Source organism: Schistocerca cancellata, chromosome 2, assembly GCF_023864275.1.
Source record: "Schistocerca cancellata isolate TAMUIC-IGC-003103 chromosome 2, iqSchCanc2.1, whole genome shotgun sequence".
In the NCBI taxonomy this organism is placed as follows: Eukaryota; Metazoa; Arthropoda; class Insecta; order Orthoptera; family Acrididae; genus Schistocerca; species Schistocerca cancellata.
In genome coordinates, this window is record NC_064627.1 from 170677728 (window position 1) to 170703737 (window position 26010).

The 26010-nt window shown below is 44.3% G+C and overlaps 1 protein-coding gene across 2 annotated transcripts in view; it reads left to right on the plus strand.

The window, feature by feature from the left end:
• LOC126161489 (uncharacterized) overlaps positions 1-26010 on the plus strand; it is a 261998-nt gene that overhangs the window by 173513 nt on the left and 62475 nt on the right. The window contains exon 1 of one of the 2 annotated variants that reach the window (XR_007534924.1): positions 16480-16715. The exons of the other annotated variant lie outside the window; for it this stretch is intronic. The gene's annotated coding sequence lies outside the window, so the exon portion shown is untranslated. Of the gene's footprint in view, positions 1-16479; positions 16716-26010 lie in introns of those variants that run through there. 2 annotated transcript variants of the gene reach the window in all.

Here is a 26010-nt window from a genome sequence, read left to right on the forward strand (position 1 = left end):
TCGAGCAATATCAACCCAATACTCAACTCGTTCCACACTCTCTGTAGCATATCAGGCGTAACAGTTTGGATAGCTGCTGTTATTTCTCGTTTCAAATCATCAATGGTGGCTGGGAGAGGTGGCCGAAACACCATATCCTTAACATACCCCCATAAGAAAAAATCGCAGGGGTGAGATCAGGGCTTCTTGGAGGCCAGTGATGAAGTGCTCTGTCACGGGCTGCCTGGCGGCCGATCCAGTGCTTGAACCAATTTCAGACGATAAGATTTCATAACTAACCTTTTTCGTAGGACTCTCCATACAGTTGATTGTGGAATTTGCAGCTCTCTGCTAGCTCTGTGAGTCGATTTTCCTGGGCTGCGAACAAATGCTTGCTGGATGCGTGCTACATTTTCATCACTCGTTCTCGGCCGTCCAGAACTTTTCCCTTTGCACAAACACCCATTCTCTGTAAACTGTTTATACCAACGTTTAATACACCACCTATAAGGAGGTTTAACACCATACTTCGTTCGAAATGCACGCTGAACAACTGTCGTCGATTCACTTCTGCCGTACTCAATAACACAAAACGTTTTCTGTTGAGCGTTCGCCATCTTAGCATCAACTGACGCTGATGCCTAGTCAACAGCGCCTCAAGCGAACAAATGTACAACTAAATGAAACTTTATAGCTCCCTTAATTCGCCGACAGATAGTGCTTAGCTCTGCCTTTTGTCGTTGCAGAGTTTTAAATTCCTAAAGTTGTGGTATTCTTTTTGAATCACCCTGTATATATGAAGACATGTCCGAAAGAACAGATACCATCTTCATATATATTTTTAGTTAAGGCTCACCAGCCATTTGACAATCTTCTTCTGTGCAGATGCACAAACAGTGCCGGAACTCTTACGGGAACTGGCAAAAAGCCGCGAGTAATGAGCATAATGGGCAGGGGCACTATGAGTATAGTGCAGGACAATAAATTGAGAATGTGGGTCTCACGTGAGGCGTGCCATAGATAAGTTTCACCATTTCCAGAATGATATTTTCACTCTGCGGCGGAGTGTGTGCTGATATGAAACTTCCTGACAGATTAAAACTGTGTGCTGGACCGAGACTCGAACTCGGGACCTTTGTCTTTCGCGGGTAAGTGCTCGACCATCTGAGCTACCCAAGCACGACTCACGCCCCGTCCTCACAGCTTTACCTTCGCCAGTACCTCGTCTCCTACTTTCCAAACTTCACAGAAGCTCTCCTGCGGCTAAGCCATGTCTCCACAATATCCTTCTTTCCAGGAGTGCTAGTTCTGCAAGGTTCGCAGGAGAGCTTCTGTGAAGTTTGGAAAGTAGGAGACGAGGTACTGGCGGAGGTAAAGCTGTGAGGACGGGGCGTGAGTCGTGCTTGGGTAGCTCAGATGGTAGAACACTTGCCCGCGAAAGGCAAAGGTCCTGAGTTCGAGCCTCGGTCCGGCACACAGTTTTAATCAGCCAGAAAGTTTCATAAGTTCCTGCAGTCGCACAATCCTCTGTGTCCTCGGTGGCTCAGATGTACAGAGCGTCTGAAATGTAAGCAGGAGTCCCGGTCGGGGCACACATTTTCAACTGTACCCGTTGCCTTATATGAACTCCTGTATGCAGCTAGGGTTATTCATTTCACTGTAATCAAGGACTCAGATTCATTTGTTCAGATAAAAACGAGGAAGAAATTGCCGGCAATCACCAGAACGAGCCCTGGCACCAGAGGGATTGGAACGCTTCTGCTAAGTGACATTTCTGCGGAGTGAAACTTGTATTGAGCCTAGGGCGCTTGTTGGGATATGCGGCTTTTCGCAGGTACAGGCACACTAAGAAGTCTAGCAGTACAGCACAGCGTGATGTAGTCGACGAAACGTCTTCAGACGGAGAGAGGTAAATGAATGTAAAGGCATGTCATTGCCTGCGTTTCCGCTCAACGATTATTCGCAGATTCTATGATGAAGAATGCCGCGATGATTCCCTACAAGACCCCCTGGCCCTTGTCATGGTCTTGTCGGTCTTCATTAGAGAGTATTTCACAGATTTCAAGACACATTTAGCCACATTTCTGTCGTTTTCAAGAAAAACCACGAGGGCTAATCTCATCACGTCCGCAATTAAACTTCTTTACGAGACTGTCAGTGAGCATGATGGACATTAAACTAATTTTCAGCGTTTACGTAATTCCCAGTTGTTGCGACGTTTTCTTCGTCACTGCAATTTCTAGGCTCAAATTGTTCAAATGGCTCTGAGCACTATGGAACTTAACATCTGAGGTCATCAGTCCCCTAGAACTTAGAACTACTTAAACCTAACTAACCTAAGGACATCGCATACATCCATGCCCGAGGCAGGATTCGAACCTGCGACCGTCGCAGTCGCGCGGATCCGGACTGAAGCGCCTAGAACCGCTCGGTCACCGCGGCAGGCAATTTCTAGGCGTAGGGCACACATATCAGAAATGATTTTAAGTTGCCGTAAATTTTGAGTCTTTTTAAAGTTTTCACAGCAGTCTCATCAATTCTAATTACTGACTTCTTTCTTCTTTTCCCAACAAAATTTAAAATCAATCGGTCAAACTGGAGGCCGTGGTACTCTGCGCTTTCTCGAAGGTTTTTTTTCTAATCAGTAAACTTTTGGATTAACTTTAGCTACTAATGTATTTGGTTTCATCCTTGAGAGACGTTGTTAGTGGCGCCTTCCACTGCAATTGCACATATGTCTGGGCATATGCTCGTTATCGACCTTCTGGTCCAGAAATAGTCGTATAAGTTTTGAGGCTTTTGGTTTTATGACGCGCTCTCCTGAACGGGCAGCCAGCCGCCATTCAAGGTTTACAGGGGAAAATATTCTAGAGATGAACGTGTGCTTCTTCGTTTTCCTCATAGGTAGAAATCAGGCCGAAAAACTGAACTTCTTTCCACAAACGTCGATTAAACTGGAAATTGAAACCATAACCTGCGTTTCAGGAAATAAACTTCTAGGTGATTGGACGGTGGTAGTTTCGAAGTCCTCCACGAGAGAAGCAGGTTTCCAGCCAGGCAAGTTGGTTTTAATAGTTAAATAAATGGATCATATGTATTTTGCTTTTTATTCAGTAACTAAACGTAGACAGCTGGAAAAGTGTCTGTTCTCCAAGAACTTGTAAGATTGATGTGAAGCAGGAACAACTGTCCAAACCGCTTGTTTGGACTTCTCAACGTTTCATCCACAAAGAATTATTCATAGCTTGATAAAGATGATTTTTTTCCTTTTCGCTGTCAGACACCAATATTCTACCGAGTGAGGTGGCGGAGTGCTTAGCACACTGGAGTCACTTTCGGGAGAACGGCGGTTCAAACCGAGTGCGGCCATCCTGGTTTAGGTTTTCCGTGATTTCCCTAAATCGCTTCAGGTAAATGGCCGAGATGGTTCCTGTGAAAGGGCACGGCCTATCGTTCGCTAATCTAATCCGATGAACCGACCACCTGGCTGTTTGGTGGTTCCTCCCTCCCCCCCCCCCTCCTCTCGCCCCCTCCGAATCGACCAACCAACCAACACTAATAATCTCTCAGTCTTCTCTTGTCATTTGCAAATAAAACGTTGCTGCCCTCGTTCAACACTAAAATATTTTCTTGAAAGAATATTCCTCTAGAACCGATCAGATCTTACATCTGCGATGCAGTTACTGTTCCGCACTTCTACTCATATGTGATGGTAACGATGTAGCCTCGATTGAAGCCCTCCGTCTTCGACGTATATTAATGAAATTGTACTATCTATTTACTATGCATGCTTTTTTGCACTTGCAAATTGTTTCCTCACTTAATTTGCTGCTTCGTCTGGAACACAAACATAGCTACCTTTGCCTGAAACTGTGCTAATTTTAGTGGGTAGTCTTCCTTTGTACTTATTCGCTATAATGTTTGTACAACGCCAGTAAGTTATGTCTTTTTTGGTCGTATAGTCCGCTATATATCGATCTCGTTGTAAATCAATGAAGACTTCCCTTTGGTGGTCTCGGTGAACGTCATGTACACAACACTTACAATACGGAACACTGCTTGCCATTCAGAGATCTTCGTGCAGGGAGCGAAGGGCAGGCTGGTGACCTTTATTCTGGAACACCCTGTTCCGTGGTCCGCTACCCGAAGTGTCCTGGTCTCCGTAGAAATGTCAACACATTCCATCTCTGTACGTGCGACTCTGTTCGAATGTCACAGTCTCACCACCATAGACTTGAACGTAATTTTCCAAACGGATTGACTAATGTTCCCAGGGACGTAACATCGGTCCTATAGTTGTGGTTCATTTCGTTCACGTCGGCTCCTGGTAGTTGAGTGGTCAGCGCGACGGAATGTCATACCTAACGGCGCGTGTTCGATTCCCGGTTGGGTCAGAGATTTTCTCCGCTCAGGGACTGGGTGTTGTGCTGTCCTTATCATCATCATCATTTCATCCCCATCGACACGCAAGTCGCCGAAGTGGCGTCAACTCGAAAGACTTGCACCAGGCGACCGGTCTACCCGAAAGGAGGCCCTACCTACACGATATTTCCATTTCGTTCACTAATCGATAACCACAGTCGCTCCGAACATACTGACCTTTCAGTCTTAGCAGCAACATTACATCATGTCAGAGGTATGGTACAAAATACGTTGAGCGGTTCCAAAAGGTTTTTATCATCGCTCTGGGTTTGCAATGACGAATACAAGGTGGCATTTAGAGAGAAGAGCTCCGAGAACTCTCTTGGAGTACTAATGGCCTAGCCCCACTGACGAGAATTATTGTTATTATTATTATTTTATTTTAACTTAAAGAACTGTAATTTCAAGAATCAAGATAAAAACAGGAAGAGAAGAGAAGAAAAAAGAGAAAATTCGAACAATAACGTGAGAAAATAAAGAAAGGGGCAGCGTAAAGAAAATGTAGTAGAGATCGCCAACACAGGCCCGTGTGATGGCGCCCGACGCGGAGGATCACCGATTCGAATCCTAGTGGCAGATGAAATTTAGACGGCAAGTTTGGCCGGGAAGGGGAGGATAGGTGGTTGCGTAAAGGTCCTTATCACTATCTTTTCGCCAATGTCCTGGATTAAATGCGAAATCTCTCCGCAGTGTCTCATGAAGTGAGGACATCCGTCCGATGGATGGGGACATTAAGGGTCTATACACGCGTCCATCACCTTCGTCTACATTTCACAAGTGCAAATACGACACAGTTGTCACATACATGTAAGGGAAGAGGAAGAACAACACTCTTTCTGCTCAGTGGCTGAACCCACCACGTGGGGTATCCCAGCCAGGAATGTCATACATTTAGATTTTGAGCGGACTGATACCCACTGAAATCTGTTGCCAACAGTCTCATTTAGAGATTATTAGAGACCATCAGAGATATTATATTAGAGGGAAAATGCATCTGCGCCTATCTTTGAAAAAAAGAGGAGTGAAGTATGCAAACATAAAACCACGGAAATACAATATCTATCGGACTAGATTTAAACTATTTCTGCTTAACAATGCTTTCAGTACAGTAGAGAAGTTCTTAGATGAAAATAACTAATCAATTAAAAGCTTAAAGAGGCAAGCATGTAGCCATATAAACATATTTATAAGAAGTGTTCGAGTGACACTTTCCACGTCAAAATGTTTGCAATGTAACTTTTTTTTAATTTAGTAATTTATTTATCTTTTACCTTCTTCTGCTACTCTATGGATACCTCCACTCGAGACTGCTGACCTATGAAAAAGAACAAATATACAAGCTAACAAGAAGCCCACCTTGCGCACTTAAGTAACGTATTCACTAGACAATGTAGCCAACCTTCAACCAACAATGGGCCGTAACGACGCAGCCCAACATCTAAAAAGGGTAGGAGTATCTTCCACAAATTAATGTCCTATTTGCAAAACAGGCAATATGAATTCAAATCACCTGCTTATATGCTCAGGTTTGGATGCAGTAGCAGGGAAGGAAGCCAGTATCTGCAAGTAACCCTCGAAACACCGTCTGAAGACCCAATGGTACCGACCGGCCGTCATCCTCAGCCCTGAGGTGTCACCGGATGCGAATACGGAGGGTCATGTGGTCAGCACATCACTCTCCCTGTCGCTGTCAGTTTTCGTGACCTGTGCCGCTACTTCTGAGTCAAGTAGATCCTCAATTGGCCTCACAAGGTTGAGTGCACCACGCTTCCTAACAGCACTCGGCAGACCCGGATGGTGACCCACCCGAGTGCTAGCCAAGACCGACAGTGCTTAACTTCGGTGATCCGATGGAAATCGGTGTTACCACTGCGGCAAGGCCGTTGGCAAATAACACTTATACGCCAAAAATAATGTGTTCTAACTTTTTGCAACCTTCTCTATGCTGTTATCTACATCTACAAATTTTACTATACATTATAAATAACCACTAACTTTTACTATTACTATCATTATTTCCAAAGTAACTAAAGCACTCCGCCTCCAGGCCACAAGTGGCCCATCGGGACCATCCGACGGCCGCGTCATCCTCAGGTGAGGATGCAGACAGGAGGGGCGTGTGGTCAGCACACCGCTCTCCCAGTCGTTATGATGGTTTTCTTTGACCGGAGCCGCTACTGTTCGGTCGAGTAGCTCCTCAATTGGCATCACGAGGCTGAGTGCACCCCGAAAAACGGCAACAGCGCAAGTGCTGGCCACGCCCGACAGCGCTTAACAGCGCTTAACTTCAGTGATCTCCCGGGAACCGGTGTATCCACAGCGCCAAGGCCGTTGCCTTCAAAATAATTATTTATGAAGTTATTTGTAGTTTCGTGTTGATATACACTGAGATGTAAGCTGTATTATGGATTCGTCTTCTTCTTTGTCCTGGCCTTTACTCCTTGTCTTCATGGGGTCTGTAATATTTGTGGTAGAGGGTCGTCGAATGTCCTTCCAGTCGCCCTCCCCCCTCCTCCCCCCTTCCCCCACCCTCCCGGATGGAATATGTGTACGTACGCCACCTGTCTGCGTCTAGCGTTAGGCAGATGCTTTTTAAATGTTTGCGAATCATGTAACTAAGGTGAGAAATGGGCACTAGACGGGTATCCACCTATTCGGGCGTGGTAAACCGCCCAAAAACCACATCCAGATTGGCCAGCACACCGAAGTTCCTCGTTAATACGCCGGGCAGGTTAGATCTGGGGCCGGCGCCCCTCTCCGAATCCCGGAAGCGACGTATTAACGCGCGCTGCTATCCGGTCAGTTTAAATGTACGAGGCGTGTTCGGAAAGTAAGGTCCGATTAGGCGCGAAGTGAAAACCAGTGTGAAAAACAGGTGGAACTTGGCACAGATCTGTTGGGCAGTGTCAGTGTCTTTAGTGTGCCGGTCGATAGTTTCACGTTGCTCTTTTCAGGTCAGAGCGCAAAGTGATCACGTAGAAATGCCTAAAACAATAGTGTCTCCCGCCAACTACACTACTGGCCATTAAAACTGCTACACCAAGAAGAAATGCAGATGATAAATGGGTATTCAATGGACAAATACATTATACTACAACTGACATGTGATTACATTTTCACGCAATTTGGGTGCATAGATCCTGAGAACTCAGTACCGAGAACAACCACCTCCGTCCGTAATAACGGCCTTGATACGCCTGCGCATTGAGTCAAACAGAGCTTAGATGGCTGCCCGTCCAGCTTCAACACGATACCACAGTTCATCAAGAGTAGTGACTGGCGTATTGTGACGAGCCAGTTGCTCGGCCACCATTGACCAGACGTTTACACTTGGTGAGAGATCTGGAGAATGTGCTGGCCAGGGCAGCAGTCGAACATTTTCTGTATCCAGAAAGGCCCGTACAAGACGTGCAACATGCGATCGTGCATTATCCTGCTGAAATGTAGGGTTTCGCAGGAATCGAAAAAAAGGGTAGAGCCACGGGTCGTAACACATCTGAAATGTAACGTCCACTGTTCAATGGCCGTCAATGCGAACAAGACGTGACCGAGACGTGTAACCAATGGCACCCCATACCATCACGCCGGGTGATACGCCAGTATGGCGATGACGAATACACGCTTCCAATGTGCGTACACCGCGATGTCGCCAAACACGGATGCGACTATCATGATGCTGTAACCTGGATTCATCAGAAAAATGACGTTTTGCCATTCGTGCACCCAGGTTCGTAGTTGAGTACACCATTGCCAGCGCTCCTGTCTGTGATGCAGCGTCATGGGTAACCGCAGCCATGACCTCCGCGCTGATAGTCCGTGCTGCTGCAAACGTCGTCGAACTGTTCGTGCAGATGGTTTTTGTCTTGCAAACGTCCCCATCTGTTGACTCAGGGATCGAGACGTGGCTGCATGATCCGTTAAGCCATGCGGATAAGATGCCTGTCATCTCGATTGATAGTGATACGAGGCCGTTGGGATCCAACACGACGCTCCGTATTACCCTCCTGAACCCACCAATTCCATATTCTTCTAACAGTCATTGGACCTCGACCAACGCGAGGAGCAATGTCGCGATACGATAAACCGCTATCGCAATAGGCTACAAACCGACCTTTATCAAAGTCAGATACGCGATGCTACGCATTTCTCCTCCTTAGACATGGCATCACAACAACGTTTCATCAGGGAACACGGGTCAACTGCTGTTTGTGTATGAGAAATGGGTTGGAAACTTTCCTCATGTCAGCACGTTGTAGGTGTCGCCACCGGCGCCAACCTTGTGTGAATGCTCTGAAAAGCTAATCATTTGCATATCACAACATCTTCTTCCTGTCGGTTAAATTTCGCGCCTGTAGCACGTCATCTTCGTGGTGTAGCAATTTTAATGGCGAGTAGTGTATATGGATCTGGTGGGAGATTTCACCCGTAGGTATGCAGCCCACATAACATAAATGTCATGCGTTTCTTTCTTCAAGACAATTTTCAGTCACATTCTGCAGGGACAATGAAGACGCTCCCGCAGCGTTTCGATGGTAAGTGTTTGATCACCCATAATACAGCCCTTAATTGGCTCCCTCCGTTGTTCGTCTCTGCTCACATGAATCGCTGGCTACGAAGATAACATTTTGGCACAAACAACGAAAGGCAGACCAGCGTAGAGAATTGGCGGAAAGCAAAGGGCTGCTTTCTGTGACGTAGGTACTGCAAAGTTTGTACAACGCCACGACAAATGTCTAAGTCGGAGCAGCGACTATGTAGAGAGGTAGCTGGAAAGTGTGGCTAACTCTTGCGAATAATTTTTTTTTTACTTTCACTGTGGTTTTCATTTCACGACTGATCGGACCTTACTTTCCGAACAGCCCTCATACTATGCGTCAGTTAATAAAAGCGTGTGTAACAACACCACTTCGTTATCCTGATATGGCATTTTTCATACTTTACATTATGTTAATTATGACACATGTTTCATAGGAGGTATTAAACGTAGTATGGAATATAAAAATGAGAAACAGCCACGACAGAGAGAAAATTAAAAGTAGTAAAAATACGCAAAGGTTTTTTTTAAGTTACCGCTACGTCACAAACTTTGTCAACTATTGTATTACTTATTTATTTAGCACATGTTTCGAGATTATACCTCATCTTCAGGCTAAATGGCATTCCAAAAACAACGTTACAATGAAGCCATACTGATGTTACATAGTCTTTTCGTAAATGCTGTGGTCATCTTTTTTCTTCTGGCGAGGCAGTCTCGTTGTGGGTCACTGGGGTGCCTCCATTTACGTTGATTTTGTAATTAAAAAAACTTTACATAATTCTTGAGACAGTCACGGTCGAAAAATAGTCAAAAAGTAAAAATATGCAGCTTACCTTTATTTGTGAGGAGCAGAAAAGTAATGATAAATTGCAGGCAGATTGATTCAGAGTATGAGCAACAAGAGATTAGGAGACTAAGCTGGTAGAACAAAACTAATTTATTTATTCGTATGGCTAGGGCCCCCGTCGGGCAGACCGTTCACTGGGTGTCGGTCTTTGAATTTGACGCCCCTTCGGCGACCTGCAGTCGATGATGATGAGGACAGCACAACACACAGTCCCTGGGCGGAGAAAATTCCCCCACCCAGCCGGGAATCGAACCCGGGCCCAGAAGATTGACAATCCGTCACGCAGACCATTCACCTACCGGAGGCGGACAACAAAATTAATGAAGAGAGGAGAAAAAATGAACAGCGTCATTCTGTGGGAAACGAAAAGAGGGAGAAACTGAGACAAGAAGTATACCTGAAAGAAGAAGCGAGCATTTATTTCACTGTTTGACAGGGAGAAGTTGACACACTTGTTAATTTATGAGAGGATAAGTTCCGAAGTTAACAAGAGATAATACTTCAAAATTGAATGCTACAGGGTATTCAGCAACCGGCATGCTTAGAGCGCTGGGTAACTTGTTCCACAGGCGGACAGTAACAATGGGAAATGAGTTTGAAAATGTTTTTGTTTTATGAATAAGTACAATTACGGTACTTGTCAAGTCAGGTCTTATGTTTCAGTTATGATGATATGACAGGTACTTTATCTGTGACACAGTGTACTGGGGTAAGTGCAATATGAGGAGCTGATGAAATAAATATTGAATATGTTAGCCCAGTTACATATCTGGCCACAGTGACTCTAACAAGACCCTTGAAGTACTGGCATGGTTTAACAGACAAAATCAGACGTAACGCACAAATACGTAATTGGTTGTAACCACCTAGAATTTTCATTACTCGTAACTTGTTGAATTACACTGCAGCAGTAGAAGTCGGGTCCTACTGTCCAGCGCAGCGTCTTTTGCTAATAATAACAACGTTCTAGGTCATAGGTTCGAACCTCGCCACTAGTTAGAACTTCAATAAAAATCATCAGCAATAGAGATCAAAGATTTCCGGTATAATTATTCCACCCTCAGTCTGCCAATGGTGTTTCCATAGAGGGCGGTAAATAGACAGAGGTTTAGGGCACCAACTTTCCCTTGGGACGGGAAACTATCCCTAAAAGACAAAAGAATCAACGTTGATCAACGGTAAGAAGATGTCCAAGCAATGGAAACTACTGCATTAAAGACACATAATGTGTCTCTCCATTGGCAAAAAACTTAATCCCTCTTTCGGATCTGTGGAAGGAGACTACCAAGGCGGTGGTAATCATGAGCAACAGATTCTATAATCAGCGAAAGGATAACATACTACAAATCGAAAAACGGAATGTCAGAAGTTTGAACGTGGTAAGGAAACTACAAAATCTGAAAAGAGAAATGCAGAGGCTCAGTCTACATACATTAGGGGTCAGCGAAGTGAAATGGAAGATAAGAATTTTTGAACAGACGAATAAAGGGTAGTATCAATAGCATTCTAAAATGCTATAAAGCGATTAGGATTCTTTGTGAATAAGATGGACAGGGAATGAGTGTTATGAACAGTTCAGTTACAGGATTGTTCTCATCAACATCGACGCAGACCAACATCTGTTTTCGCTCTCGACTCGAAAGGTGCCGACACGAGCCGGTCTGCAACGTGAAACGGGAGATCATGTTCTCGGGTATAGAATTCGCGTCATCCACGTCACTTTTCAAGAAAAACTTGGTTTCGAGAACTTCTCAGATCTCGGTTCTCGGATTGCTCAATACTAATAGCTGGCCCTGCTATTGTACAATGGGCTCTATACGTCAAAAAATGTTTGCGTATGATGTCCTCATGTCGTTAGATTGCCGGATCTGAAGGTAGACGTGCCAGGGGTTCTTTTTCATTTCAAGTACCCATGTTGTAGTACTGAAGTACATGCCATATTTTTTGCTCGTAAAATCGGGTTTGAAGTGTAAAATTAGCTTCGTGACATTTCAGTTTCACTTACGTAAACTATCTAAATTTTACTGACCAATGCATTTCTTTTCATATGACTTACATGCCCTGCTGCAGCAGGGTAAAGAAAGAAGCCAGCGAAAAAATCGTAATTTTCTGTTTGTTTAAAAAACACCGACTGGAAAGTCGGGTACCAGCTGCCTCAATCTACCTGCCTCAGCACCTTTAAAATTTTTTCCAAAAATTTTGGCATATGAACATATCCGCTCTTTTTTTATGCTGAGGTTAGGAGACAGCGGCAACGTGAAGGAGACGGAGAAGTACTATATACTGGAAAATAGTGGACAGTGGTTGTGGTATAGAAAGAGCGACGGAGACAGTGGCAGTGTGAGAGAAAGAGACCGCCACAGTGGCAGCGGAACATAGTTGATAGTGGCGGAACAGTGTTAGGAAAAGAGTGAAGGAGACAGTGCCAGGTTTGACGGGGGAGGAGGGGCGGGGGTAGGAATGAGGAGAAGGTGAAAGTGCGTGAGAGCCAATGGTACTGAGAGACAGAGTATATGAAAATGACAACCAGGAAGAGCAAGATAGTTAAAGTGAGAAGAGACAGCAGCAGTACGAAAGAAGAAATGAGATATTAGCAGAGAGTTCCTGACAGAGAGAGACACAAAGAGATAATGGCAGTGAGTTGTTTTGAATGGGTATGTGAGAAAGGGCAAATGGGAGTGAACAGATGTGAACGACGTAACAGCGATGGACTAGTGGGTGTGAGTGAGTTATAACTACGGGAACTTGTGGGGGTTTGAGGTGAGTTGCATATTAAAAAAAGGCACGAATAAGTTCGCATGCCAAAAGTTTTGGAGAAACTTTTAAAGGTACGGAGGAAAGTACAATGAGGGAACTGGTATACCACATTTCAGTCAGTCTTTTCAATAAAGCGGAACATGTTCCCATTTTTTGTGCTCCGACAGGAGCATTTTTCCGCTGGTTACATTCTTCTTCAAGTCTGAGTGTATGTCGCCTGTCTCACACATCTTGTACGCCAGATGGAGTAGTTTTGTCATCGCTAGGCCCCCAAAGGCTATCAGTACTTCTGACGGAATGTCGTCTACTCCAGGGGCCTTGTTTCGAATTAGGTCTTTCACCGCTCCGTCAACCTCTTCTCGCAGTATCGTATCTCCTATCGCATCTTCGTTATCTTCCTCTTCTCCTTCTATAAAATGGCGTTTATTTCCATTGTATAGCCTTTATATACATTCTTTAAAACTCTTAGTTTAATGTCAATATTTTAAACCATTTAATTTTATACATTTTTATTGAATGAGAAGTTTTCAACACTACTGACTATACACGGCGTGTTCTTAGTTATGCTTACTTCACCGAAGAAAATCCCTTTGCCGGCCGGAGTGGCCGAGCGGTTCTAGGCGCTACAGTCTGGAGCCGCGCAACCGCTACGGTCGCAGGTTCGAATCCTGCCTCGGGCATGGATGTGTGTGATGTCGTTAGTTTAGTTGGGTTTAAGTAGTTCTAAGTTCTAGGGGACTGATGACCTCAGCCGTTAAGTCCCATAGTGCTCAGAGCCATTTGAACCATTTGAAAAGTTCCTTTTTTACCGCTGCGGTCTGATATTTAGAAGTTTATAATGTATCTGAATGCGTAATAACATCTCCGCGCAAAAACCTCACATTTCCACAGATGTCATGTTGTTGTGGTCTTCAGTTCAGAGACGGGTTTGATGCAGCTCTCCATGCTGCCCTATCCTGTGCAAGCCTCCTCATCTCCGAATAACTACTGCAACCTACATCCTTCTGAATCTGCTTAGTGTATTCATCTCTTGGTCTCCCTCTACGATTTTTACCCTCCACGCTTCCCTCCAGTTCTAAATTGGTGATCCCCTGCCTCAGAACGTCTACTATCAAGCGATCCCTTCTTCTCGTCACCTTGTGCCACAAATTCCTCTTCTCCCCAATTCTATTCAGTTCCTCCTCATTAGTTATGTGATCTACCCGTTTAATATTCAGCATTCTTCAGTAGCACCACATTTCGAAAGCTTCTTTTCTCTTCTTGTCTATTTATCGTCCATGTTTCACTTCCATACATGGCTACACTCCATACAAATACTTTCAGAAAAGACTTCTTGACAGCTAAATCTATACTCTATGTTAACAAATTTCTCTTCTTCAGAAACACTTTCCTTGGCATAGCCAGTCTACATTTTACATGCGTTCTACTTCGACGATTATCAGTTATTTTGCTTCCGAAATAGAAAAACTTATCTACTGCTTCAAGTGTCTCATCACCTGATTATGTCGACTACATTCCATTATCACCGTTTTGCTTTCGTGATGTTCATCTTATATCCTCCTTTCAAGACAGGGTCCGTTGCGTTCAACTGCTCTTCCAGGTTCTTTGCTGTCTCTGACAGAATTTCAATGTCATCGGCGAACCTCAAAGTTTTTATTTCTTCTCCGTGGATTTTAACTCCTACTCCGAATTTTTCTTTTGTTTCCTTTACTGCTTGCTGAATATACAGGTTGAATAACGTCGGGGATAGGATACAACCCTGTCTCACTCCCCTCCTAGCCACTGCTTCCCTTTCGTGTCCCTCGATACCTATAACTGCCATCCAGTTTCTCTAAAAATTGTAACTAGCCGTTCGCTGCCTGTATTTTACCCGTGCCACCTTCAGAATTTGAAAGAGAGTATTCCAGTCAACATCGAGTAAAACAGAAGTGATATCAGATGTTCCCCAAGGTAGTGTTATAGGCCCTTTGCTGTTCCTTATCTATATAAACGATTTGGGAGACAATTTGAGCAGCCGTCTTCGGTTGTTTGCAGATGACGCTGTCGTTTATCGACTAATAAAGTCATCAGAAGATCAAAACAAACTGCAAAACTATTTAGAAAAAATATCTGAATGGTGCGAAAAGTGGCAGTTGACCCTAAATAACGAAAAGTGTGAGGTCATCCACATGAGTGCTAAAAGGAACTCGTTAAACTTCGTTTATACGGTAAATCAGTCTAATCTAAAAGCCGTAAATTCAACTAAATACCTAAGTATTACAATTACGAATAACTTAAATTGGAAAGAACACATAGAAAACGTTGTGGGGAAGACTAACTAAAGGCTGCGTTTTATTGGCAGGACACTTAGAAAACGTAACAGACCTACTAAGGACACTACGCTTGCCCGTCCTCTTTTACAATGTTGCTCGGTGTGGGATCCTTACCAGGTAGAACTGACGGAGTATATCGAAAAAGTTCAAACAAAGGCAGCACGTTTTGTATTATCGCGAAATATGGGAGAGAGTGTCACAGAAATGATACAAGATTTGGGCTGGAAATCATTAAAAGAAAGGCATTTTTCGTTGTGACGGAATCTTCTCACGAAATTCCAATCACCAACTTTCTCCTCAGAATGGGAAAATATTTTGTTGACACCGACCTACATAGGGCGGAACGATCACCACGATAAAATAAGGGAAATCAGAGCTCGTACGGAAAGATATAGGTGTTCATTCTTTCCGCGCGCTGTACGAGATTGGAATAATAGAGAATTGTGAAGGTGGTTCGATGAACCCTCTGCCAGGCACTTAAATGTGATTTGCAGAGTATCGATGTAGATTTCATTAACTTCTCATGGTTGAGATTCACAGTCATGTAATATTTCTTAAAAGGCATCATAGTTGCCGTTGACTGTATAAAGTATTTATTGTTACTATTGCCATTTCGGCCTTATGGTCATTTTCAAGTAACACTGCAAAGTTACATTCTGTCAGAATATAAAACTATCTGACGTCAAAATGCAGCATTTTGACTGTGAGAGTCCCACAGGATACGATGAGTACGACACTTATTACATCGTAATATGTTGTTAAACATATACTGAACTCTCGATGTTACCATCGTTCTAATAATGTATCACATATACAAGTTCAGGTGCACTGACAACATGTGGAGCCGCATGATTATTAGAACGATGGTAATATCGACAGTTCAGTATATATTTAACAACATATTACGACGTAATAAGTGTCGTACTAATCGGATCTTGTGGGACTCTCACAGTCAAAGGGCTGCATTTTGACGACGACGACGATAGTTTTATATTCTGACAGAATGTAACTTTGCAGTGTTACTTGAAAATGGCCATAAGGCCGAAACTGCAATAGCAACAATAAATATTTTATACAGTCAACTGCGACTATGATGACTTTTAAGAAAAAGTAGATTGTCAAAAGCTTTCTCTAAGTCTACAAATGCTAAAAACGTAGGTTTGCTTTCCTTAACCTGTATTCTAAGGTAAGTCGTTGGGTCAACATTGCCTCGCGTGTTCCAACATTTCTACGAAATCCGAACTGGCCATGACACATTTGTAATTATAATACGCGTAATTGGATGATGACCTAGCCGCGCTCTTCCCTGGTGGATGTATATGTGGATGGTGGATGTATATCAGTGTCAAATGGATAAATAGTGCACTCGACAGAAAGAAATGGAAGAGGCTCTTAAAGAAGCGTTGGGTCGATGAGGCCGTTGTCACATGAAAAGTAAAGTAAGACTCCCGCACGAGAATTCGAGCCATCAACACAAGCGAAAGTGCGTGGCTGCCGGGATGTGAACACTGCGACGTTGACTATGTCCCGTACGAATGGACCTGCACGGAGAAGGGGCGCTTCGGATACAGACGTGGTGAGTTTCCCGCCTACCCGTGCGGGCGCGTCAGGTGTGCTTCGGTGGAGGCGCCGGCCGTTATACCTGCGGCTGGCCTCGACTCACGGCTGCCGCCCCGCCGGTGGCGCGCTCTGTGGAAGGCCGGCTGGCCGAGGCGGTGCCTGGTTGCCTGGTTAGTTAGTTGTTACCTTGCCGGCTCGCGAGGCAGCGGCAGCGGCGGCGGCGGCGGCGGCGGCGGCGGCGCTGGTGTGAGGACCGGCACACCTGCCAACAACGCGGCGTGGCGCGGGCAACCAGGCGCAGGTAAATTACCAGAGCGGCTCTTCCTGCAGAGCGCTGCTCCTCCATTCAGGTGCGGGCTCCGTGACAGAGCGCGCGTCTGCTGGCTTTCTTTGTCCCGCGGCGAGTCAACTTCTTTTTCTAGCGGTAGCTGCGTGTTGCTTGCCGGCTCACCTGTACAGCCGTCCTCTGCGAAACATTGTAATGTGCATGGCAGAGGGTACTTTGCAGAACTCCTTCGTATTAGGGACTCACCATTCGTGGGAAAAATGCTTGAATGTCTCGTTGCGCTCTCTATGGGGTTACCACTTCTAACCTGGACCTCGACGGGACGCTCTGAGAAGGGGTTATAGAAATTAAGTAAAAGAGTATGTAATATAATTCCTTTTTGTTTATAACACTGTTACACGGAACTTGTTGCGGCAGAAGTAGTTGGTACACCAACACTATCTGACACTATCTGATGTGTGTGATGTCCTTAGGTTAGTTAGATTTAAGTAGTTTTAAGTCTAGGGGTCTGATGACCTCACAAGTTAAGTCCCATAGTGCTCAGAGCCATTTTTTCATTAGTTCCCTGGAGTTAGGACTACTTAAACCTAACTAACCTAAGGACATCACACACATCCATACCCGAGGCAGGATTCAAACCTGCGACCGTAGCAGCAGCGCCGTTCCGGACTGAAGCGCCAAGAACCGCTCGGCCACAGCGGCCGGCACCAACATAGAGAGAAAAAAAATGGTTCAAATGGCTCTGAGCACTATGGGACTCAACTGCTGTGGTCATCAGTCCCCTAGAACTTAGAACGACTTAAACCTAACTAACCTAAGGACAGCACACAACACCCAGCCATCACGAGGCAGAGAAAATCCCTGACCCCGCCGGGAATCGAACCCGGGAACCCGGGCGTGGGAAGCGAGAACGCTACCGCACGACCACGAGATGCGGGCAACATAGAGAGAAATGGTCACCATAATATACAAATGAAATCAGAGCTCACATGGAAAGATTTAAGTGTTTGTTTTTCCCGCGCTTTGTTCGAAAGTGGAACGGTAGAGTAATAGTCTGAAGGTGGTTCGATGACGCGTCTGCCAGGCACTTAATTGTGAACTACAGAGTAATCATGTAGCTGTAAATATAGACGCAGATTTGTCTGACTCAGGGGTGCCCCTCAGGAAAATGTATGACCTGAAAAGGCATACGGAAGCTGTCTGCAATGTTCAGCCGCCTGCCTATTACTCTTGCAGGGACCGCGATGATTAGACTAATTACATAGCTAGGGTTGCCATCCGTCCCGACATATCGGGACCGTCACTATTACGGACCTTCTTGTCCCGACACCCCGAAAAGACCCAGTTTTGTCCCGATTTCCGACTGCTAAAATTATGCGAGTATTTTCTATTCCCGCATACAATGCCACTGTGGAAAGAGTATTTTCGCTGATGTCGGCCCTGTGAACTGAAAATAGAAATCGACTGCTGTCAGGAACTGTGGAATCACTCTTACAGTGCCCGTTTAACTACAATCTGAATTACATAGTTTCACAAATACGTTAATAGGGGAAAAAAGACTTGAAACTTCCTAGCAGATTAAAACTGTGTGCCGGACCGAGACTCGAACTCGGGACCTTTGCCTTTCGCGGGCAAGTGCTCTACCAGGAGTGCAAGTTCTGCAAGGTTCGCAGGAAAGCTTCTGCGAAGTTTGGAAGGTAAGAGACGAGGCACTGGCGGAATTAAAGCTGTGAGGACGGGGCGTGAGTCGTACTTGGGTAGCTCAGTTGGTAGAGCACTTGCCCGCGAAAGGCAAAGGTCCCGAGTTCGAGTCTCGGTCCGGAACACAGTTTTAATCTGCCAGGAAGTTTGATATCAGCGCACACTCCGCTGTAGAGTGAAAATTTCATTCTAAAAAAAGACTTGCTAAGAAAGATAGTATTTCATTATAGACAGGTGAATGATGCGTGAGAAGTTTGGGGTATTACTAATATTGTCTGTTAGGTCATTAATTCACATGAACAGCGAGGGTCCCGACACATTTTCCTGGGGCACATCTTAACACATTCCTCCATCTTTTGATGACTCTCCCACCAAGATAACATGACGATTGAGCCGATGTGATCATCTCATTTCATATACTCACAAATTGTTACATCCAGGTATTTTTATGAGTTAAGTGGCTTCCATGGTGAGTCATTAATATTGCAGTCATAGGATACGACGTTTTGGCCTTTTCTCAAAGTGCACAACTTAACATTCCAAACTTTAAAGAAGTCGTCACTTTCTGCCATACTTCGAGATGTAACCAAGATCGGTACTGGTGCTGTTTTTCTCCCTAATAACCCGTGCAACTCCCTATCGCTTGGTAAGATTTCTATTACTCTTGCTTCGAGGATCATCTGCGGGCAATACTCAATCCCAGTTGCAGCCGCGATAAATTCAAGGCCTGGTGCCCTGTGACTGCCGGATGAGCTTCTTCATATATCGATATCTACATTATTGGACTCTTTGTAAAGTGCTCGGTAGAGCGTACCTTTCACTTTAAGGTGCAAGGTGTTACAGGAGGAATTATGAACGCTGGGAAGGAAGCTCTTTCACGAAAGGAACAAGGAAAGAATGAGTGATTACACACTTCTGTAAAACACGTTATTAGTCCACGTGCACTCTCTTTGCGATAAACATAAGGACATTCGTAGATTCCGCTCTGAAATCTGGTGATGAATCCCGTGCATCTTATTTTAAGCGTCTCCAGGTCTTGCTTTATTCCAGAAAGCTAGGGTTCCCAATTATAAATCTATTTACCACGAATTTGTTACAAATCTGAACCCAGTAACTGGTCGGATGAAAGTTTTCTAAACTACCTCTGCGGATTCTTCCTATGAACATCGATCTTGTATCTGTCTTCCCCAAAACTAGATATCGCACCGAACGGATACATAAATATTTGACGCTTATGACTGATTACACTGTCAGATCGTCGACTGTATTCTAAAACAATATCTGATCATTTTTTGCCAAAGTTCGAACTACGCATTTTTTACTGATCCTTAGTGTCCGATTGTTCCATGTTCAAGCTTCCCTTACTACTGAAGGAATTTTTGGGAAAGTGGTCAATAAATCGCTATACTCAGACGCCGGTGAATTATGAAAGAAATCTCGAAAATGTGCTCTGATAATGGAGTAAGGAAGCAAAACTTGTTCTAAATATAGGATACGTTACTTGGTGAAACTTAAAGTTGTAGTAGACATTCAGGGAATGACAATTACAGCCAGTCCGATCATACATGGAAGTATGAAATGCAAACGGCCACACATACTTTTTGTCCATAACGACCACCTAGGCAGGCCTATTCTACCTCTGAAACACTTAATAAAAATAAAACAACAGTTCTAGTTGTAAGACTGAACTTTTGCCACGATCGCTTTCTATTAATGTTTACCTTCGTGGTTTCCACGACATGTTCTATATACGTGCAAAATGAACATCCAGCTCTTATTTGCACTTAATTAGCTATAATGTGCGTTCTTATATGCTAGCTTTGTACGTAGGTAGAATACTTTGCGGTACACAGAATGATAATTATTCATTATTCGCAACCAGTCTTGCCAATAAAGCTTCGTGGAAATGGAGCTGCTGTTTCACTCCTGTAATCACATGCGTAATTGGATCGATGACTTCTTTTATTGTAGAACGCAGTCGGTGGCCGTCAAGGAAGACTCATCGACAGAAATAAAACAAACAGGTAGCATTCCGCAGGGACGCTTAACAGCACTGCTGTAATTCACGATTTACAGAATTTAGTCCGCAATACCAGGAGATTGTTTGCGAAAGATTCTGTCATATTTTTAAAACCATCCGACATGCGAAATGTCGTGATGTTCAGGGCGGTTTATAGCTATCTTTAAACTCAAGCAAATGCAAAGGAATAAAAATCAGCAACAAAAAGGGTCTTTTTCTATTAATTGCTTGCTAGTCTTCTTATATGAAGTCGAACTGAATGAAGAAATTGACGAAGTTGAAAGAACACGTGCTAGATCTTTTACAAGTTTATTGATTAGTGCGACAGTCTTACACAGATGGACAATAAACGCAAGTGGGATAACTTTGTAGCGAGGTGCGTGAAGGACTGCTCTTAAACATCCCAGAGCTCGTCTTCACAGAATATTCTACGTAATCCTCCCCCAAACAGATATACGAATCGCACAGATACTGCTAGAACATGTGCCAGTAGGGCCAAGAATGTAGCCAGCAACTGAGCTGGGAGTGAAGGTTTACTCGTTTTTTTTTTCTACGAATGAGGAAATAACTCTGAGGTTCCAGAAATAAAAATCGTTGCAGATGCACGTATTACCAGTCAGCATCCATTAATTGTTATCCATTAATTGTTCCAATAAACTCTTACGTCTCTGTGGTGAGGCAGGGTGCGCGCCGGTTCGTATTCATGAAGGTCGTTTTTTTTCCTGTGTGTGTGTGTGTGTGTGTGTGTGTGTGTGTGTGTGTGTGTTTGTGTGTGTGTGTGCGTGTGCGTTGGGAGGCTGGAGTACGCCCACGATTCCAGCATCTATGAATCGTTCTCGAATAGAGGGGAAGAGGGGGACAGCGGCACTATATACTGGAGCAAGATACTCGCTATCATTAGAAGCACGATGGGTTTACATTTATATTTTGAACAAATGTAATTTATTGCGGTGAATGTGAGCAACTAACTTTGGTTTATTTTGAGGCTTTTGCAGTATGACAGTACTTCTCCAAGACGAAGAGTATATACTTTTATATCAGCTACTGTCATCTATGCAGTACGTTGCATCGATCAGTTGGTGTTTTTTTTTTTACTCAGTCCTCCTGTAAACAATTACGGAAACCTATGAGCCTTTTGAGGTAAGAAGCATATCTCGCAAATTCGAGAATTCAAGAACCCCGTTTCTCGTGGAGCACCTAGAAATACATCACAATCTGCGATATGTTACCACGTAGGGATACTGAACGCATGATTACATTAATTACAGCGTGAGATCTTATATGTGAGGAGTTCTTTGCAGCCGCGAAAAGAGTAACATGTTGGATTTCTTTAGGTTCCTGAAGAGTTTCGGTTAAGTACTGTTTTCCCTATTCGGTTATTTTCTCTTGGGTTTCAAATAAAGTTAAAGTTAGGATCAGCGTTACAGCAGAGGATTCCTTTGAAGAAATACGCTTGTGTCAGAACGATAACGGTTAAAAGTTCAGTTCATAAGCACACCAGGGATAAAGGAATATCTTCCGAAGGAGTCCATTGAATGCAGCATGAGACTAAAAAGTATACCAGACTTACCTATACTAACTGAATCATGGTTTAATAAGACAGCTCAAACAGATCACCTAGTTTTTTTCTGAATCTAGCCTGCATATATACTGTACTGGTTTGATACGGCTGGCCACGAGATCCACTCCCGTGCCGACTTCTTCATCACAGAGCAGCACTTGCAAACCTATGTCCTCAATTATTTGCTGGGTCTATTTCAATCTTTGTTTTCCTCTACGGTTTTTACCCGCTCCAGCTCCCACTAGTACCATTGAAGGAATAGCAAATTTTTTGGCACTGTTCCACAATTAGGCGCACTGCTCATAAATGGCAGTAGCATAAGCACAGTGGTGTTGTTTTCTTGAAAGACCGAGATTTAGTTTTCTCCATCCTGCACATCAAAATAATCTCGTGAACCATGTGAAATACTGTATTTTTTACTTGATTGGGGAAGTATTAAATGAAAACGTTTCGAGAGTACACATATATAAAATTCACATCAATTTTTTCGTTGAGTCGTTAGGTTTTATATTATTATTATTCGACTATTAAGTTACTTGTAAAACGTCTAAGAGCTTGTCCTTTATTCGCGACTCCTTTTTGCACGTATTACCACATCCATTTACCACAGAGAACATTACGGATAAACTATCTCCCATCAGAAAACGTGTCGTTGTTTTACGTAATATGGAGGAAACGTCGCCACAGTGAATGATTTGCCAGAAATTTAGGCAGCGTAATAAAGGATAGGTGCCATTCACATTAACAATGCTGTGTCGCGTCTCTGTCCAACACAATGCGGAACACTGAACGCATCAGCGAATTTGTATAAAAGGTCAGCAATTTCCTCTTCGCCACAATCGCTCTGCCAGCAGTTAGCGGGAAGTGGAACACGACGCTGCAATCCCCATTCGGTGTCGACGACCGCGCCGCAACTCGACAGAAAGCGAGGGAAACGAACTGCAGGGTCGATTATTGCATGCGAGAGTCGATTAGTAGCGCAAGCTATGGACTGCCGTCCCCACATCACACGTCACTCACCGCCTTTTTCATACTCTGTTTGCAACCGTTCGAAATCAGTCTGAAATTAACCACAGGTATCCAAAACGGTGTGTAAGTACAGTCCAATCAAAAATCTGCTCGGTTTGTTCATGGCCAACGAACGCTGCGGTCAGCAGAGTAATTCAATCATCTGCAGTAGGTAATGTCTCACGCTGTTTCGGAAAACGACAGTAATTTAAGACATGGTTATTACGAGGCTGTCCGCGCCGATAGCTGAGTGGTCAGCGCGCCGGTATGTCATGCCATGGGGCCCGGGTTCGGTTCTCGGCTGGGTCGGAGATATTCTCCGCTAAGGCACTGGGTGTGGTGTTGTCCTCATTATCATTTCATCATCACCAGTGGAAGGCAACGGGAAACCACCACTGGAATCACTTCCCTAGACGCTTATGCGGTGGACCTCTCTGACGAGGCTTTCCCCATGACAAGACCTGCCGTAAGGCAGAACACAAAGTTTTTATTACAAGGCTTTGCCATTTTCTTCACTCCGTTGATACTTTGATACAGCTAGCGGCGGATTGGTACATGAAACCCCCACAACTGTTATTCACTCGGACTACTTTGTCCGCACTGCGTATTTTTAACAGTAATTTATTAGAGGGTCAGCCGAAAAATCATGTCCCGTGCCCTGTCTGTGCGTATCTTGTTTCATAAGCTATTTAATTAGTCTCGTCCATAAATTATTAGTACATTCAATTGTCAATATATTTGATACTAAGTATTCTTTTATAAGATTATGACTCCTTAATCTCAAGTTCATTCAAATATCATTTTCTGTGTACCAGTCACGTTTCAACGAAGCGGATAGGTTGACCTTGTAGTGTATTCTTACAAATGTACGTACTGACAAGTTTAGACATTCTACACGCACTTGAGTGACCGAAACCTTCATGTACGAGAGCCTTTGACTAAGGTTCCAAGCTACAGTAACTGTTGTTACTGCTCCTTGTTCTATCTAATCTCTGTTGTACGTCAAACAAGTATTTTTGAGTTGGTGTTACTTCAATAAATAGTTTAAAATCAACAGAATAGGGAGAAAAACTTCAAAAAAAGTTTAACAAGACATCTACACGTTTTTAACTCATTTACAGTTAATATAACCATGCACTTAAAGTTTATAACAACCGGACGCTGTGGCCGAGCGGTTCTAGGCGCTTCAGTCCGGAACCACGCCGCTGCTACGGTCGCAGGTTCGAATCCTGCCTCGGGTATGGATGTGTCTGATGTCCTTAGGTTAGTTAGATTTAAGTAGATCTAAGTCTAGGGGACTGATGACCTCAGATGTTGAGCCATTTGAACCATTTGAAAGTGTATAACACAAATAACATCAACGCGATAACAAGTACATGTACTTCAGTTTCAAGTACGGCTCACTTCATGATGATTTAACTGACTGCGGAAAACAGTTTCACTTCATATCTACCGTTCCTCACTCTGAAAATGAGGTTCTTCACATCCCGTCGACGTCGAGGTCTTCAGAGAAGCAACATGAGCTCATTTTGGGGAGCGACGGGTAAGAAAATCGGCCGTGTTCTTTCCTTAGGAGCTATTGTGGCTTCGGCGATCAAGGAAACTTTGTATCTGGATGAGAATTTGAGGTCCGCTAAGAATGCTAGTCCACTCTGCCCCGCCCACACGTCGCTCCATACGCGTCTGCAAGAGCTGTGAGGGAGGGGGGGGGGTAAGAGAGGGCAGCACTTGCTCCTCCTGGAATGTCAGATACAAATCGTATACTCTGAAGAACACAGTCTTACTATGCCCTAGGTCTATGGGGTGCGACACAGAATAACAAGCTGTCATAGTCGTAATCAAAACCGAGCGAGGTGGCGCAGTGGTTAGCACACTGGACTCGCATTCGGGAGGACGACGGTTCAATCCCGTCTCCGGCCATCCTGATTTAGGTTTTCCGTGATTTCCCTAAATCGCTTCAGGCATATGCCGGGATGGTTCCTTTGAAAGGGCACGGCCGATTTCCTTCCCCATCCTTCCCTCCCCCGAGCTTGCGCTCCGTCTCTAATGACCTCGTTGCCGACGGGGCGTTAAACACTAGTCTTCTCCTCCTCCTCCTCTCGTAATCAGAGGCATTTTTGTTAAAATCAACAGAAAGTGATCAATGTTTCTGGCATCAGAAATGGCAATTTCACAGTGTTGCTCTCTCTTGTATAAATTTATGCGGAAGTCGATGCGTCGTAAGTCCATTATTTATTGCAATCAGCAGGTAACATTTCTTTACAAAATGGCATCAGTATACGGCTGCACGTGGCTGCAGCATAGCTCAGGGTACTTGTAAGTAAACTTTCGCTACTTGAGAGGGACTCTGTGAAAGTTCAAATGGCTCTGAGCACTATGGGACTTAACATCTGAGGTCATCAGTCCCCTAGAACTTAAAACTACTTAAACTTTACTAACTTAAGGACATCACACACATCCATGCCCGAGGCAGGATTCGAACCTGCGACCGTAGCAGTCGCGCGGTTGCTGACTGAAGCGCCAAGAACCGCTCGGTCACCGCGGCCGGCTCTGTATGAAAGAAGAGGGATCGTCGGACAATGAAATTTAGTGGAGACATTAGCAGGGACATGCGGAAGAGAAATAACGAATAAACCACCGAAAGAAACAAATTTTAGTTTCCACATGAGAGGGGTATCATTTGTCAGTTGCGCACCATATTTACGTTCCAGGTTACGAACGTTGCTCAGTATGACTACCATCTGCATCCACGACAACCTTGAGCCTCACTAGAGACTGCAGGACAATTGTTCGCAGCACTTCTAGAACCGTGAATCATGGAATGTTCAGCTGCCGTGTCATAGTTCTTGCACTGCTCGAAGATCACACGTTGCGTTCAGCATTCACAGCCATGGCAACAGCAACTTCTTCAACAATTTGTTGCGCGATTGGTGGTTGCCCTCTCTTAGGAGCAATTAGCAACTCGCCAATTAATTGGATCGTCAGAATCATGTTCTTCAACCCCAGTGCGGAAAGAGGAC